Source organism: Pseudophryne corroboree, chromosome 1 (genome assembly GCF_028390025.1).
Source record: "Pseudophryne corroboree isolate aPseCor3 chromosome 1, aPseCor3.hap2, whole genome shotgun sequence".
NCBI lineage: Eukaryota > Metazoa > Chordata > Amphibia > Anura > Myobatrachidae > Pseudophryne > Pseudophryne corroboree.
In genome coordinates, this window is record NC_086444.1 from 431801219 (window position 1) to 431813402 (window position 12184).

The following is a 12184-nucleotide window of genomic DNA, read 5'->3' on the forward strand; positions in this document are numbered from 1 at the left end:
GACACCTGAGTGGATGTACTGTTGAAATTGCGTGACAGTGTCAGCTTTGTATAAAAGACAGTGGTTGACATGAGACAGCCGGCTACTCAGCTTGTGCATGTCCAGACGTCTCATACAGGGGCCCTAAAGCGCCCGTTACCTCAGATACAGACGCCGACAGGGGTACTGACTCCTGTGTCGACGGTGAAGAGACAACCGTGATTTCCAATAGGGCCACACATTGCATGATTGAGGCAATGGAAAAAGTTTACACTTTTCTGATAATATGAATACCACCAAAAAAAGGGGTATTATGTTTGGTGAGGAAAAACTTCCTGTAGTTTTCCTGAATCTGAGAAATAAATGAGGTGTGTGATGATGCGTGGGTTTCCCCCCGATAACAATTGATATTTTCTAAAAAGTTATTGGCAGTATACCTTTTCCCGCCAGAGGTTAGGGTGCGTTGGGAAACACCCCCTAGGGTGGATAAAGTGCTCACACGCTTGTAAAAACAAGGGCTCTACCCTCTCCTGAGATGGCCGCCCTTAAGGATCCTGCTGATAGAAAGCAGGAGCGTATCCTAAAATGTATTTACACACATACTGGTGTTATACTGCGACCAGCAATCGCCTCAGCCTGGATGTGCAGTGCTGGGTTGGCGTGGTCGGATTCCCTGACTGGAAATATGATATCCTAGATAAGGACAGTATATTATTGCCTATAGAGCAATTAAAAGATGCATTTCTATATATGCAGGATGCACAGCGGAATATTTGCCGACTGGCATCAAGTATAAGTGCGTTGTCCAATTATTCCAGTAAAGTGGTCAGGTGATGCGGATTCCAAACGGCATTTGGAAGTATTGCCTTCAAAGAGGGGATGTACCCCAGGTCGCCTCTCAAAATAAGACGCCGTATTATCAGGCGCAGTCCTGGTTGGCAAGCGGACAAAAGGGTTCCTCTTTTCTGCTCGTGACAGAGGGAGAGGAAAATGGCTGCAGAGATCAGCCAGTTCCAAGGAACAGACACCCTTTTCCGCCGCTGCCAAGCCCTCAGTATGACGCTAGGGCTTTACAAATTCAGGCACGGTGGGGTCCCGTTCTCAATGAATTTCAGTGCGCAGTGGGCTCACTCGCAAGTAGACCCCTGGATCCTTCAGATAATATTTCAGGGGTACAAATTGGAATTCGAGACGTATTCCCCTCGCCGTTTCCAAAAGTCTGTTTTACCGACGTCTCCCGCTGACAGGGAGGCAGTTTTGGAAGCCATTCACAAGCTGTATTCCCAGCAGGTGATAATCAAAGTACCCCTCCTGCAACAGGGAACGGGGTATTATTCCACACTATTGTGGTACCGAAGCCAGACGGCTCGGTGAGACCGATTTTAAAATCTAAAATCTTTGAACACTTGCATACAGAGGTTCCAATTCAAAATTGAGTCACTCAGAGCAGTGATTGCAAACCTGGAAGAAGGGGACTACATGATGTCTCGGGACATCAAGGAGGCTTACCTTCATGTCAAAATTTACCCTTCTCACCAAGGGTATTTCAGGTTATGGTACAGAACTGTATCGGTTCGGACGCTGCCGTAGGGATGGTCCACGGCACCCCGGGTCTTTACTGAAGTAATGACCGAAATGATGATATTCCTTCGAAGGAAGGGAATTTTAGTTATCCTTTACTTGGACGATTCCCTGATAAGGGTAAGATCCAGGGAACAGTTGGAGATCGGTGTAGCACTATATCAGGTAGTGTTGCGGCAGCACGATTGGATTTTCAATATTCCAAAAATCGCAGCTGGTTCCGACGACTTGTCTTCTGTTCCTAGGGATGATTCTGGACATAGTCCAGAAAGAAGGTGCTTCTCCCGGAGGAGAAAGCCAGGGAGTTATCCGAGCTAGTCAGGAACCTCCTAAAACCGAACCAAGTCTCAGTGCATCAATGCACAAGGGTTCTGGGTAAAAATGGTGGCTTCCTACGAAGCAATCCCATTCGGCAGATTCCACGCACAGTGGAACCTTCTGGACAAATGGTCCGGGTCGCATCTTCAGATGCTTCAGCGGATAACCCTGTCACCAGGGACAAGGGTATCCCTCCTGTGGTGGTTGCAGAGTGCTCATCTTCTAGAGGGCCGCAGATTCGGCATTCGGGACTGGGTCCTGGTGGCCACGGATGCCAGCCTGCGAGGCTGGGGAGCAGTCACACAGGGAAGGAATTTCCAGGGCTTATGGTCAAGCCTGGAGACATCTCTTCATAAAAACATTCTGGAACTAAGGGCCATTTACAATGCCCTAAGTCAAGCGAAACCCCTGCTTCAGGGTCAGGCGGTATTGATCCAATCGGACAACATCACGTCAGTCGCCCACGTAAACAGACAGGGCGGCACGAGAAGCAGGAGGGCAATGGCAGAAGCTGCAAGGATTTTCGCTGGGCGGAAAATCATGTGATAGCACTGTCAGCAGTGTTCATTCCGGGAGTGGACAACTGGGAAGCAGACTTCCTCAGCAGACACGACCTTCACCCGGGAGAGTGGGGACTTCACCCAGAAGTCTTCCACCTGATTGTAAACCGTTGGGAAAAACAAAAGGTGGACATAATGGCGTCCCGTCTAAACAAAAAACTAGACAGATATTGCGCCAGGTCAAGGGACCCTCAGGCAATAGCGGTGGACGCTCTGGTAACACCGTGGGTGTACCAGTCAGTGTATGGGTTCCCTCCTCTGCCCCTCATACCAAAAGTACTGAGAATCATAAGAAGGAGAGGAGTAAGAACTATACTCGTGGTTCCGGATTGGCCAAGAAGGACTTGGTATCCGGAACTTCAAGAGATGCTCACGGACGAACCGTGGCCTCTACCTCTAAGAAAGGACCTGCTCCAGCAAGGGCCTTGTCTGTTCCAAGACTTACCACGGCTGCGTTTGACGGCATGGCGGTTGAACGCCGGATCCTGAAGATCCCTACCCTGGTCAAGGCCAGGAAAGACGTAACCGCAAAACATTATCACCGCATTTGGCGAAAATATGTTGCGTGGGGTGAGGCCAAGAAGGCCCCTACAGAGGAATTTCAACTGGGTCGTTTCCTCCATTTCCTGCAAACAGGACTGTCTATGGGCCTAAAATTAGGGTCCATTAAGGTTCAAATTTCGGCCCTGTCGATTTTCTTCCAAAAAGAACTGGCTTCAGTGCCTGAAGTTCAGACATTTGTAAAAGGGGTACTGCATATACAGTCTCCTTTTGTGCCTCCAGTGGCACCTTGGGGATCTCAATGTTGTGTTGAGTTTTCCTAAAGTCACATTGGTTTGAACCACTCACCACTGTGGACTTAAAATATCTCACATGGAAGTGACGAGTTAGCCCTGGTTTCAGCCAGGCGGGTGTCAGAATTGGCGGCTTTATCATATAAAAGCCCTTACTTAATAGTTCATTCTGAAAGGACAGAATTGAGGACTCGTCCTCAAATTTTCTACCTAAGGTGGTTTCTGCATTTCACATGAACCAACCTATTGTGGTACCTGCGGCTACTAAGGACTTGGAGGATTCCAAGTTGCTTGACGTGGTCAGGACCCTGAAAATACATGTTTCCAGGACGGCTGGAGTCAGAAAATCTGACTCGCTGTTTATCCTGTATGCACCCAACAAACTGGGTGCTTCTGCTTCTAAGCAGACGATTGCTCGTTGGATTTGTAGTACAATTCAGCTTGCACATTCTGTGGCAGGCCTGCCACAGCCAAAAATCTTAAAATGCCCACTCCACAAGGAAGGTGGGCTCATCTTGGGCAGCTGCCCGAGGGGTCTCTGCTTTACAACTTTGCCGAGCAGTTACTTGGTCAGGAGCAAATACGTTTGTAAAATTCTACAAATTTGATATCTTGACTGAGGAGGACCTGGAGTTCTCTCATTCGGTGCTGCAGAGTCATCCGCACTCTCCCGCCCGTTTGGGAGCTTTGGTATAATCCCCATGGTCCTTACGGAGTTCCCAGCATCCTCTAGGACGTCAGAGAAAATAAGAATTTACTTACCGATAATTCTATTTCTCGTAGTCCGTAGTGGATGCTGGGCGCCCATCCCAAGTGCGGATTGTCTGCAATACTGGTACATAATTATTGTTACCAAAAAATTCGGGTTATTGTTGTAGTGAGCCATCTTTTCTAGAGGCTCCTCTATTATCATGCTGTTAACTGGGTTCAGATCACAAGTTGTACAGTGTGATTGGTGTGGCTGGTATGAGTCTTACCCGGGATTCAAAATCCTTCCTTATTGTGTACGCTCGTCCGGGCACAGTATCCTAACTGAGGCTTGGAGGAGGGTCATAGGGGGAGGAGCCAGTGCACACCAGGTGATCCTAAAGCTTTCTTTAGATGTGCCCAGTCTCCTGCGGAGCCGCTATTCCCCATGGTCCTTACGGAGTTCCCAGCATCCACTACGGACTACGAGAAATAGAATTATCGGTAAGTAAATTCTTATTTTACTAATTCACTGATAAATATAGTTGGCAAGCAAGAATGTTTGCAATGAATTAAACAGAATCATTATGGAGTCTTCAACCTTTATATCTGTATTACTGGTCTATGCTATGTATCAAAGGTTTTCAGCCTATGTGTCACTGCCCAGAAATTGGGGCCCATTTTTTTTCATTTCTGTTGTGTAATATTAACTTATAAAGACAAATCAATTCAAATAGGTCATGAAAAAAGTATCCCATTACAAGCTACTAGTTCAAGAAAACTTCACCCCAACTTTTCTTCATATTACAAGGTGACCTGGCCTAGTGGAGATATCTGATTATCTTATGGCAGTGCAGGGCCATAGCTGTAAAATAGCTACATTATTCCCTAATGGTTATGGGTTCCATTTATCATTCATTGCACTTGCAATGCGCTCATGGGTGTGAGATTAGCGCCCAGCAATGCGATCACATTGAGTGAATGTATCACCTTGCACAGGCAGGGCGTCCCTGCGATGTGCCGAGTGTGGTCACACTGCCGCTGCACATGCGTGGTCACACCGCCATGCACATCGGCCGTTTCCGTCAAGAGTGTTCCCATAGGCTACGAGGGGCTACCACTATTTTCAGATGGCAGTAGCTGCAGGGGCCAATATGGGAAAATGTTTCATATTCCGGATATTAGTAAATATAGCAGCATCGCATCTCCCCATAGAAACCTATTGGGATGAGGCTGCGGGTGGGATCACAGCAGGTATTGGAGGTATCTGCTGCAATCCCTCCTTCATACAGTTTGGTAATACTTAATATTTGCGGCTAACCCCTCGAAAACACAAATGGGCACAAATATTTTTCTCCTGCAGGGTCCACAGGTTATCCATAGGATAACATTGTGATATGAGGTAGTGACAGCGAATTGGCACCAAACGATCAAAGCTTTCGACCTCCCAGAATGCAACGGGCCCATCCCTATATCCCTGCCTCCTGGATCAGGCAATTCAGTTTTTTGTTTGGTGCGCAAGGAGCCGGACCATGGTCAATGGATTGTTGGTTTTTAGCAGCCATAAGCTTTTTTTATTTTATTTTTATAGTCTTAGGATTTTTTTGATCAATTAAAAAACAAACAAACGTGTCTTATACGTCCCTTAGAAAGAGTCGCTCCAACAACTCTCCACCGGGTCGCGACAACGTACCCAAGTGTACAGTGCTGTTTCGGCAGGCATCTGTGTAGGATGTACTAGCAAGTCCAGCAGATGTTACCAGGCTGTGGCCGGAGCACGGGGAGAAGGTAAGGCATCGGTCCCGCTTAGTAGGGGAAATGCGAGACACAGTCGCACTGTTTCGGGATGGAGACTACCGAACAGTCGCTGACACGGCTGCCACCTCGGGTGCACCAGCGGCTAGGCCTCAGGGATCATAGGCTCCAGGGGTAGTATGAGGCCGCGATCCCTAGGGTTGATGTCAGCAGTGGGGAGTAAAACGCTCCTTTGTTCGCCCCTCCCCCCCAGTTCATGCCCAGTTTTCTCAGAGTTTCCCGGCATGAACTGAGTTTCCGCTTCTATCTGAGATGCTGTGTATCTAAAAGGACCCAATTGCAGCATAGGCACCTGTATGACTGTGTTCACTGTAGGTTTATAGGATGATTATGTACACTACTAGCGTCTGGATCCACTCAGTGTTCACTAACGTATTGATTGATCCTGAAAGCGGGGTGAAGTCTCCCTATCCCACTCTACTGAGCCGGGAGAAACAACACTAAGTCTCTATCTACCCTTGGTACAAATAGTTGGATAAGTGCCTGATGCATATGAGTCTGTAAACTATTGCTGCTGTTTTCTTTCGCTGTGCGACTGAATACGTTTAAACTCCTATTTCTCTAACGTCCTTGAGGATGCTGGGACTCCGTAAGGACCATGGGGAATAGACGGGCTCCGCAGGAGATAGGGCACTTTAAGAAAGCTTTGGACTCTTGGTGTGCACTGGCTCCTCCCTCTATGCCCCTCCTCCAGACCTCAGTTTTACACTGTGCCCAGAGCAAGATGGGTGCACTGCAGAGAGCTCTCCAGAGTTCTCTGCCTAGAAGCATTTTTGTTTGGATTTTTTCTTTCTACCTTTTACTACTTATTCACAGGGAGCACTGCTGGCAACAGGCTCCCTGCATCGAGGGACTGAGGAGAGAGGAGCAGACCTTCTTGTCAAAGATAGGCTCTGCTTTCTCGGCTACTGGACACCATTAGCTCCAGAGGGGTGAACGCAGGTTCTTACTGGGCGTCCACCCCCGGAGCCGCGCCGCCGTTCTCCTCACAGAGCTAGAAGTACAGAAGACAGAAGTCGTCAGGCGGCAGAAGCCTTCAGCTTCACTGAGGTAACGCACAGCACTGCAGCTGTGCGTCATTGCTCCCATACACCTCACATACTCCGGTCACTGAAAGGGTGCAGGGCGCAGGGGGGGGCGCCCTGGGCAGCAATATAAACCTCTGCATGGCAAAAAGACTATATACATGTACAGGTGGGCTCTGTACATGTATATAAAAGAGTCCCCGCCATATTTTACTAAGTTTGAGCGGGACAGAAGCCCTCTGCCGAGGGGGCGGGGCTTCTCCCTCAGCACTCACCAGCACCATTTTCTCTCCACAGCACTGCTGAGAGGAAGCTCCCCGGACTCTCCCCTGCTTACACACGGTGAAAGGGTGCTTAAAAGAGAGGGGGGGGCACATAATTGGCGGTTTACATATTATACAGCGCTGCTGGGGAAAAACAATTTGTGTTGGTCTCCAGGGTTATTGCGCTGGGGTGTGTGCTGGCATACTCTCTCTCTGTCTCTCCAAAGGGCCTTGACAGGGATACTGTCTTCAGGAAAGGGGTTCCCTGTGTGTGTAAGTGTGTCTGTACGCGTGTGTCGACATGTTTGACGAGGAAGGCTCGCTTAATGTGGAGGGGGAGTGCTTGAATGTCAGGTCGCCGTCGGCAACGCCGACACCGGAATGGGTGGATATGCTGAATGTCTTGAATGCAAATGTCAATCTATTGCATAAAAGATTAGACAAGGCAGAAGCTAGGGATCAGTCAGGTAGCCAGTCCATGCCTGTCCCCGGGGCGCCAGGTCCTTCGGGGTCTCAGAAGCGCACCATATCCCAGATCGATGACACAGATACTGACTCTAGTGTCGACTATGAAGATGCAAAATTACAGCCAAAGGTGGCTAAGGGTATACGGTACATGATTATGGCCATTAAAGAGGTTTTGCATATTACTGAGGAACCCCCTGTCCCTGACACGAGGGTACACATGTATAAAGGGAAGAAGCCTGAAGTCACTTTTCCATCCTCATTTGAATTAAGTGACTTGTGCGAAAAGGCTTGGGAATCTCCGGATAGACCACAAGTTCCCAAAAGGATTCTCATGGCATATCCTTTTCCATAAACTGATAGGATATGCTGGGAATCTTCGCCAAAAGTTGACAAGGCGCTGACACGTTTGTCCAAAAAGGTGGCACTGCCTTCTCAGGATACGGCTTCCCTCAAGGAACCTGCTGATCGCAGGCAGGAAATTACCTTAAAGCACATTTACAATCATTCCGGTACTATTGCTCGACCGGCTATGGCGTCGGCCTGGGTTTGTAGTGCGGTTGTAGCATGGGCAGATTCCTTATCTACGGAAATTGACACCTTAGATAGGGACGCCATTCAAATGACCATAGAGCATATCAGAGATGCTGCCTTGTATATGAGGGATGCTCAGAGAGACATTTGTTTATTAAGCTCCAGAATAAATGCTATGTCTATTTCTGCTAGGCGGCTCTTGTGGACCCGACAGTGGACGGGAGATGCCGATTCAAATCGGCATATGGAGTCCTTGCCTTACAAAGGGGTGGAATTGTTTGGAGACGGCCTCTCGGATCTTGTCTCTACGGCTACGGCTGGTAAGTCAAATTTCTTACCTTATGTCCCCCCGCAGCATACAAAAAAGGCACCTCCATTATCAAATACAGTCCTTTCGTTCCAATAAAAACAAGAAGGTACGTGGATCATCCTTTGTTGCCAGAGGGAAAGGCAGGGGAAAAAAGATGCACACAGCTAGTTCCCAAGAGCAGAAGTCCTCCCCTGCGTCTGCGAAGTCCACCGCATGACGATGGGGCTTTCCGAGGGGAGGCAGATCTGGTGGGGGCTCGTCTTCGATTTTTCAGCCACGTCTGGGTTCACTCGCAGGGGGATCCCTGGGCATTAGAGATTGTTTCTCAGGGATACAGGCTGGAATTCGAAGACTTGCCTCCTCGCCGATTTTTCAAATCGGCTCTGCCGGCTTCCCCATCAGAGAGGGAGTTAGTGTTGGCAGCAATCCAAAAATTGTATATTCAACAGGTGATTGTCACAGTTCCTCATCTCCAGCAAGGAGAGGGATATTACTCAACCCTATTTGTGGTCCCGAAACCGGACGGTTCGGTCAGACTCATTTTAAACCTGAAATCTCTGAACCTGTACTTGAAGAGGTTCAAGTTCAAAATGGAATCATTCAGGGCGGTCATCGCCAGCCTGGAGGGGGGGGGATTGGATGGTGTCCTGGACATAAAGGATGCTTACCTTCATGTTACGATATTCCCCCCGCATCAGGCGTTCCTGAGATTTGCAGTGCAGGACTGTCACTACCAATTTCAGACGTTGCCGTTTGGGCTTTCCACGGCCCCGAGAATTTTCACTAAGGTAATGGCGGAAATGATGGTGCTCCTGCGCAGGCAGGGGGTCACAATTACCCCATACTTGGACGATCTCCTCATAAAGGCGAGATCTCGGGAGTGGTTGCTGGACAGCGTGTCTCTGTCCATGAAGACGTTGCAGATACACGGTTGGATTCTCAATATACCGAAGTCCCAGCTAGTCCCTACAACACGTCTGACCGTTTTGGGGCTGATTCTAGACACAGACCAGAAAAAGGTTTTTCTTCCGATCGAAAAGGTTCAGGAACTCATAGCCATGGTCAGGAACCTATTAAAACCAAAAAAGGTTTCAGTGCATCATTGCACGCGGGTCCTGGGGAAGATGGTGGCTTCCTACGAGGCCATCCCTTTCGGCAGGTTCCATGCGAGGACTTTTCAATGGGACCTCTTGGACAAGTGGTCCGGGTCCCATTTACAAATGCATCAAAGGATCACCCTGTCTCCCAGGACCAGGGTATCTCTCCTGTGGTGGCTGAACAGTGCTCACCTACTAGAAGGTCGCAGGTTCGGCATTCAGGACTGGGTCCTGGTGACCACGGACGCAAGTCTCCGAGGCTGGGGAGCAGTGACACTGAGAAAAAATTTCCAAGGTCTCTGGTCAAGCCTAGAGTTTTGTCTCCACATCAACATCCTGGAGTTGAGGGCCATATACAACGCCCTGCGTCAAGCGGAGGAATTGCTTCGGAGAAAACCGCTTCTGATTCAGTCAGACAATGTCACGGCAGTGGCTCATATAAACCGCCAAGGTGGAACAAGGAGCAGAATGGCCATGGCAGAAGCGACCAGGATTCTACGCTGGGCGGAAGGCCATGTAAGCGCGCTGTCAGCGGTGTTCATCCCGGGGGTGGACAACTGGGAGGCGGACTTCCTCAGCAGGCACGACCTGCATCCGGGAGAAGTCTTCGCACAGATCACTGATCGTTGGGGACTGCCTCAAATCGACATGATGGCATCCCGTCTCAACAAAAAGCTAAAGCGGTATTGCGCCAGGTCAAGGGACCCTCAGGCGGTAGCGGTAGACGCTCTGGTGACACCTTGGGTGTTCAGATCGGTCTATGTGTTTCCTCCTCTTCCTCTCATACCCAAGGTGTTGAGAATAATACGAAGAAGCAGGGTCAGAACAATACTCATTGTTCCGGATTGGCCACGGAGGACTTGGTATCCGGAGCTGCAAGAGTTGCTCGCAGGGGATCCGTGGCCTCTTCCTCTAAGGCAGGACTTGCTGCGGCAGGGTCCCTGTCTGTTCCAAGACTTACCGCGGCTGCGTTTGACGGCATGGCGGTTGAACGCCGGATCCTAGCGGAAAAAGGGATTCCGGAGGAAGTCATTCCTACCCTGATCAGGACTAGGAAAGATGTGACGTTCAAACATTATCACCGTATATGGCGGAAATATGTTGCTTGGTGTGAGGCCAGAGCTGCTCCTACGGAGGAGTTCCATTTGGGCCGTCTACTCCACTTCCTTCAAACAGGAGTGACTTTGGGCCTAAAATTAGGGTCCATAAAGGTCCAGATTTCGGCCTTATCCATTTTCTTTCAAAGAGAATTGGCCTCTATTCCTGAAGTACAGACCTTTGTGAAGGGAGTGCTGCATATTCAGCCTCCTTTTGTGCCTTCGGTGGCGCCTTGGGATCTTAACATGGTGTTACGTTTCCTCAAGTCACCTTGGTTTGAACCACTCAAAACTGTGGAGTTAAAATACCTCACGTGGAAAGTGGTCATGTTGTTGGCGTTAGCTTCGGCAAGACGTGTTTCCGAATTGGCGGCTTTATCACATAAAAGCCCATACTTGGTTTTTCACGTGGATATGGCAGAGTTGAGGACTCGCCCTCACTTTCTGCCAAAAGTGGTCTCATCTTTTCATGTGACCCAACCTATTGTCGTGCCTGTGGCTACACGGGACTTGGAGGATTCCGAGTCCCTAGATGTAGTCAGGGCTTTGAAGATTTATGTGACCAGAACGGCTAGAATCAGGAAGACTGAAGCTTTGTTCGTTCTGTATGCGGCCAACAAGGTTGGCGCTCCTGCTTCAAAGCAGACTATTGCTCGCTGGATCTGTAACACGATTCAGCAGGCACATTCTACGGCAGGATTGCCATTACCGAAATCGGTTAAGGCCCACTCCACTAGGAAAGTGGGCTCTTCTTGGGCGGCTGCCCGAGGGGTCTCTGCATTACAGTTGTGCCGAGCAGCTACTTGGTCGGGGACTAACACCTTTGCAAAGTTCTATAAGTTTGATACCCTGGCTGAGAAGGACCTCCTGTTTGCTCAATCGGTGCTGCAGAGTCATCCGCACTCTCCCGCCCGTTTGGGAGCTTTTGGTATAATCCCCATGGTCCTTACGGAGTCCCAGCATCCTCAAGGACGTTAGAGAAAATAAGATTTTACTTACCGGTAAATCTATTTCTCGTAGTCCGTAGAGGATGCTGGGCGCCCGTCCCAAGTGCGGACTTCTTCTGCAAGACTTGTATATAGTTATTGCTTATATAAGGGTTATGTTATAGTTTTCGGTGGTACCGTGGCTGTTGTTCATACTGTTAACTGGGTAAGTTTATCACAAGTTATACGGTGTGATTGGTGTGGCTGGTATGAATCTCGCCCTTAGATTTACAAAAATCCTTCCTCGTACTGTCCATCTCCTCTGGGCACAGTTTCCCTAACAGGTCTGGAGAAGGGGCATAGAGGGAGGAGCCAGTGCACACCCAGAGTCCAAAGCTTTCTTAAAGCTTTCAATGCAGTATCACACTCCCGTTATAACACAGTAGCAATTATGTGACCACGCAGGTGTTACAATGTTTCTCCTTTCTATCTAGGGCTGGCTGCTAATGTTGAAAGATATTCTCCTTTAGCTTGGCTGGTGGGCCGACACTTACTTTAGTGTTCTCACCCGCAGTCATCAAAAGGTATCTTTATCGTACATCCAAATATCTCTGCAATCTGTACTGAATAATAATTATGACTTACATTAAAATTCAGTCTCGCGTGTTCCAAAAGGTAAGTCATAATTATTATTCAGTACAGATTGCAGAGATATTTGGATGTACGATAAAGA

The 12184-nt window shown here is 48.8% G+C and overlaps 1 protein-coding gene across 6 annotated transcripts in view; it reads left to right on the forward strand.

The window, feature by feature from the left end:
- The window catches only part of EMC4 (ER membrane protein complex subunit 4), a 51775-nt gene that overhangs the window by 2168 nt on the left and 37423 nt on the right, over nucleotides 1-12184 (forward strand). For 2 of the 6 annotated variants that reach the window (XM_063913478.1, XM_063913475.1), the window contains exon 2: nucleotides 5569-5707. The exons of the other annotated variants lie outside the window; for them this stretch is intronic. The gene's annotated coding sequence lies outside the window, so the exon portion shown is untranslated. The remainder of the gene's footprint in view (nucleotides 1-5568; nucleotides 5708-12184) is intronic. 6 annotated transcript variants of the gene reach the window in all.